The sequence below is a fragment of the Macaca mulatta genome, chromosome 11, assembly GCF_049350105.2.
Source record: "Macaca mulatta isolate MMU2019108-1 chromosome 11, T2T-MMU8v2.0, whole genome shotgun sequence".
Taxonomy (NCBI): domain Eukaryota; kingdom Metazoa; phylum Chordata; class Mammalia; order Primates; family Cercopithecidae; genus Macaca; species Macaca mulatta.
In genome coordinates this window covers 130,793,969-130,800,186 of record NC_133416.1, presented here as the reverse complement: position 1 = coordinate 130,800,186, position 6,218 = coordinate 130,793,969, and positions in this window count along the sequence as shown.

The following is a 6,218-nucleotide window of genomic DNA, read 5'->3' as shown; positions in this document are numbered from 1 at the left end:
GCAGGTTGCCTGTCGTGATAGGCGAACTCGGAGGGAGGCCACGCCCTTCTCCCGCCTCTTAGGCGGCGGGGCGGGTCCAGCCGTCGCACTAACTACAAACGCTTTCCCGACAGGTCCCGGGGGAGGAGGTGGGGGGGGGTTTAAATTTGACCGTCGCCCGACGTTGATTGGCTGCGATGGAAGACACCCGATCTGCCATTGGGACGCCCTAGACTCCTCCCCCTCCCGCTGCTGAAGCTCCGCCTCTGGAGCGTGAGTCGCCCGTCAGGAGCCCCGGGCTCAGAGCCGACCGGATCCAGGACTTCCGGTTCTGCGCGGGCTTGACCGGAACCCGATCTTTGACCCCTGATACCTCCTAATGAGCTGGGAAGCCTGAGTCTCCCAGCAGTTTAGCAACTCCAGCACACCGACCCCTCTGGCAGTTTGATCCTTTCATTCTCAGGTTTGAAAGGTTTAGGCCGGGCGAGGTGGTTCACGCCTGTAATCTCAGCACTTTTGGAGGCCGAGGTGGGAGGATCACCTGAGGTCCGTAGTTGGAGACCAGACTGACCAACATGGAGAAACCCAGTCTCTACTAAAAATACAAAATTAGCCTGGCGTGGTGGCGCATGCATGTAATCCCAGCTACTCAGGAGGCTGAGGCAAGAGAATAACTTGAACCCAGGAGGCAGAGGTTATGGTGAGCGGAGAGGTGAGCCGAGATCACAACATTGCACTCTAGCCTGGGCAACAAGAGCGAAACACTGTCTCAAAAAAAAAAAAAAAAAGGTTTATTGAATATTCCAGTATTCAAAACCCACAGGCACAACTCCTACCAAGTAACTGGGTCAGTAGAGGTCCTTCCAGGACCGCAAAGATCCTAATGCTTCACACCCACCCATTTTACCGATGGGGCAATAGAGGAAGTGGGTCACCTATGCACTGCCCAAGGTCACCCATCAATGTAATTGCAGGGCCTGGATCAGTCTCTCCACTGTTCAAACACTAAATGGCTACCTTAACCCCAGGGAAGCAAGTATTCGCTGTTCCCCTCTGGGAGAGGGGGCTCAGTCAGTATGTTCCCAGAGGATCAGGTGTCCTGGAGTGTCTTTGCTTTGGACTCAGGGAAGGTGTCCAGTTACTACTGCTCTTCCCTGGGGCCCCTCCCAGGGGTGTGGGATGAAGTCACTAATCTGTTCTGTCTCTTTGGTAGCTGAAAAGATTTTGGAGACCCAATCATTGCCCAAGGACCCTGCCAAAGCACCAGGAAAATAGGAAAGGAAAATAAAATGATATATGTGAAAGCACTGGGAAAGGTAGAAAAGGACACTTTTGTCACAAAGTCACTGTGTCACTTGGCACATCAGTTCAGCTCTCTGGACTTCCATTTCCCTAGCTGTCAAATGGAGGAGCTGGTGCTGTAATCTCCAACGTGCCTTACAGCTTCCATAAATATGTAGAGGTGTGGAGGCGGAGGCAGGCGGATCACCAGGTCAGGAGATTGAGACCATCCTGACTAACACGGTGAAACCCCATCTCTACTAAAAATGCCAAAAAAAAATTAGCTGGGCATGGGTGGCAGGCATCTGTAGTCCCAGCTACTCGGGAGGCTGAGGCAGGAGAATGGCATGAACCTGGGACGCGGAGCTTGCAGTGAGCCGAGATTGCACCACTGCACTCCAGCCTGGGCAACAGAGTGAGACTCCATCTCAAAAAAAAAAAAAAAAAAAAAAGATCATTTTATTTATTTATTTTTATTTTTCTTGAGATGAAGCCTCTCTCTGTCGTCCTAGGCTGGAGTGCAGTGGTTCGATCTCGGCTCACTACAACATCTACCTCCTGGGCTCAAGCAATTCTGCCTCAGCATCCCGATAGCTGGAATTATAGGCGCCCACCACCATGCCTGGCTAATTTTTGTTGGCCAGGCTGGATTCGAACTCCTGACCTCAATTGATCTGACGGCCTCAGTCTCCCAGAGTGCTGGGATTACAGGCGTGACCCACTGCGCTCAGCTCAATTTTTTATTATTATTTTACTTTAAGTTCTAGGGTACATGTGCACAATGTGCAGGTTTGTTACATATGTATACATGTGCCATGTTGGTGTGCTGCACCCATTAACTCCTCATTTACATTAGGTATATCTCCTAATGCTATCCCTCCCCCTCCCCAATTTTTTTATTTTTAATAGAGATAGTGTTTCACCATGTTGGCCAGGCTAGTCTCAAACTCCTGGCATCATGTGATCTGCCCGCCTCAGCCTTCCAAAGTGCTAGGATTATAGGCGTGAGCCCACCACCCCCAGCCTAAAAGATTATTTTATTTTATTTTATTTATTTATTTATTGAGACAGAGTCTCATTCTGTCATCCAGGCTAGAGTGCACGGCACATTCTCGGCTCACTGCAACCTCCACCTCCTGGGCTCAAGCAATTCTCCTGCCTCTGCCTCCCAAGTAGTTGGGATTACAAGAGTGTGCCAATCATGCCTACTTTTTTTTGTTTTGAGACGGAGTCTCGCTCTGTCACCCATGTCACCCAGGCTGGAGTGCAATGGCATGATCTCGGCTCACTGCAACCTCTGCCTCCTAAGTTCAAGCAATTCTCCTGCCTCAGCCTCCCGAGTAGCTGGGATTATAGGCATGTGCCAAAACACCCGGCTATTTTTTTGTATTTTTAGTACAGACGAGGTTTCACCATGTTTCCCAGGCTAGTCTTGAACTCCTGACCTCAAGTGATCTGCCCGCCTCAGCCTCCCAAAGTGCTTGGCTTACAGGCGTGAGCCACTGCACCCGGCCATATTTTTATATTTTTAGTAGAAAAGGGGTTTCACCACGTTGGCCAGGCTGGTCTTGAATTCCTGACCTCAAATGATCTACCTGCCTTGGCTTCCCAAAGTGTTGGGATTACAGGTGTGAGCCACCACACCCATCCAAAAGATTATTTTATTTATTTATTTATTTATTTATTTATTTATTGAGACAGAGTTTCGCTCTTGTTGCCCAGGCTGGAGTGCAATGGTATGATCTCGGCTTACCGCGACCTCCACCTCCCAGGTTCAAGCGATTCTCCTGCCTCAACCTCCGGAGTAGCTAGGATTACAGGCATGTGCACCACGATGCCCAGCTAATTTTATATTTTTAGTAGAGACAAGGTTTATCCATGTTGGTCAGGCTGGTCTCAAACTCCTGACCTCAGCTGATCAGTCTGCCTTGGCCTCCCAAAGTGCTGGGATTACAGGCATGAGCCACTGCACCCGGCCTATTTATTTATTTTTTGAGACAGAGTCTCGCTCTGTCGCCCAGGCTGGAGTAAAGTGGCAGGATCTTGGCTTACCACAACCTGTGCCTCCCGGGTTCAAGAGATTCTCCTGCCTTAGCCTCCCAGATAGCTGGGATTACAGGCGCCCGCCACCACACCCAGCTAATCTTTGTATTTTTAGCAGAGATGGGGTTTTGCCATGTTGGCCAGGCTGGTCTCAAACTCCTGACCTCAAGTGATCTGCCTACCTTGGCCTTCCAAATTGCTAGGATTACAGGCGTGAGCCACCACATCCAGCCCAAAAGATCATTTTAAATAGTGATTAATGCTATAAGGAAAAAAGGCAGGCCAGGCCCAGTGGCTCATGCCTTTAATCCCAGCACTTTGGGAGTCCATGGCAGGTGTATCCCTTGATCTCATGAGTTTGAGACCAGCCTGGGTAATATCCACTTTTCTACCCTGTTCGTAATACAGGGCAGCAAACCATAATTCCCCATTCTCAGTTAATGTTAGATTCTTCCAATGAGAGCGGATACAAGAAGCCTGGGAGGCAGGAGGAAGAGAGGGGACTTATTCTTGCCTGTTTGCTTGCTACTCCTAGCATGTTCCCTCAGTAATAACACTGCATCTGGCAGTAGCATTCGGTTCAGTCTCCAGGTTATTTGCACACTCCCAGAAACAGTCTCCTTGTGCTCCCGTGGAGGCACCAACGGCAGACCCCTCCTCAGAGTTTTAAGTCCCAACTAGGCAGGGCTCTGGGAGGCCCAGCACCAATCTGGTCGTGCCTCTTTCTTTTTTTCTTTCCATCTTTATTTATTTTTTGTTTGTTTGTTTGTTTTGAGACAGAGTCTCACTCTGTCACCTGGGCTGGAGTGCAGTGGCACAATCTCAGCTCACTGCAGCCTCTGCCTTCTGGGTTCAAACGATTCTCCTGCCTCAGCCTCCCACATAGCTGGAATTACCAGCATGCACCACCACACCAAGCTAATTTTTTGTATTTTTAGTAGAGACAGGGTTTTGCATGTTGGTCAGGCTGGTCTCAAACTCCTGACCTCAAGTGATACGCCCACCTCGGCCTTTGAAAGTGCTGGGATTACAGGCATGAACCATGGCGCCTGGCTATGTGTGTCTTTCTTAGAGGGGTGAGAACGAGCTCTCTGGGGCTCTTCCTCCGATTTTGCTAGCGCTGCTAACCCCAACTTGTTTTTTTGGGGTTTTTTTTTTATCTCCAGCTTTGGAGGTGGTAGCTGTTTCCTCTAGTTGCTATTTACATTACCTCGGTGTTCCCTTTCTGTCTTCTCAGTCCTCTGTCGCCTGTTTAATGAATTTCCTATTTTAACTTCTCTCTGTTTTCCTAACTGGATGCCAACTTACAGAAAGGCCCTAGTAAGACTTAGATTTTTACTCCAGTCCAATGGGAAGCCACTAAATGGTTTTAAGCAAAGGGTAGATTGATAGATTGTAAATCTGAATAGTAATTTATTGCAAAGAGTACATAAATTATAATTATCGACACTGGGCATGGTGGCTCATGCCTCTAACCCCAGCACTTTGGGAGGCCCAGGCAGGAATATGACTTGAGGTTGGGAGTATGAGACCAGCGTGGCCAACATGGTGAAACCCAGTCTCTACAAAAAACACAAAAAAATTAGCAGAGTATAGTGGTGCACACCTGTAATCCCAGCTACTTAGGATGCTGAGGCAGGAGAATCGCTTGAACCTGGGTGGCAGAGGTTGCAGCGAGCTGAGATTACACCACTGCGCCCCAGCCTGAACAACAAAGTGAGACTCAAAAAATATATATGGCCAGGCATGGTGGCTCACGCCTATAATCCCAGCACTTTGGGAGGCAGAGGCAGGTGGATCACCTCAGGTCAGGAGTTCAAGACTAGCCTGATCAACATGGAGAAACCTTGTCTCTACTGAAAATACAAAATTAGCCAGGCATGGTGGCGCATGCATGTAATCTCAGCTACGCGGGAGGCTGAGGCAGGAGAATTGCTTGAACCCGGGAGGCGGAGGTTTCAGTGAGGTAAGATCGTGCCGTTGCACTCCAGCCTGGGCAACAAGAGCAAAACTCCATCTCAAAAAAAAAAAAAAATATATATATATATATATATATATATATATGAGATACAGGATGTGCAAATATATATAAATATATGGAACTATCTTTCTTTTTTCCTTTTTTTTTTTTTTTTGAGATGGAGTCTCGCTCTGTCACCAGGCTGGAGGGCAATGGCACGATCTCAGCTCACATTGCAACCTCCGTCTCCTGGGTTCAAGTGATTCTCCTGCCTCACCCTCCCGAGTAGCTGAGATGATAACTGCACTCCACCATGCCCAGCTAATTTTTGTATTTTTAGTAGAGATGAGGATTCACCATGTTGGCCAGGATGGTCTCTATCTCTTGATCTCGTGATCCGCCCGCCTCAGCCTCCCAAAGTGTTGGGATTACAGGTGTCAGGAACTGCGCCTGCCTCTTTTTTTTTTTTTTTTTTTGAGACAGAGTCTCACTCAGTTGCCCAGGCTGGAGTGCAGTGGCATGATCTCGGCTCACTGCAAGCTCCGCTTCCCGGGTTCATGCCATTCTCCTGCCTCAGCCTCCCGAGTAACTGGGACTACAGGCACCCGCCACTACGCTTGGCTAATTTTTTTGTGTTTTTACTAGAGATGAGGTTTCACTGTGTTAGCCAGGATGGTCTCGATCTCCTGACCTCGTGATCCACCCGTCTCGGCCTCCCAAAGTGCTGGGATTACAGACGTGAGCCACCGCGCCCGGCTTTTTTTTTTGTCTTAATAGAGACCAGGTTTCACTACGTTGCCAAGGTTGGTCTTGAACTGGCTTCAAGCACTTCTCCAACCTCCTTTAGGCCCGAGCCACCATGCCTGGCCTAAAATTTCCTTTCTCTATATACACACATATATTAATATGTATAATGTATGTACAATATGCCAGGTACTATGCCTCACGCCTGTAA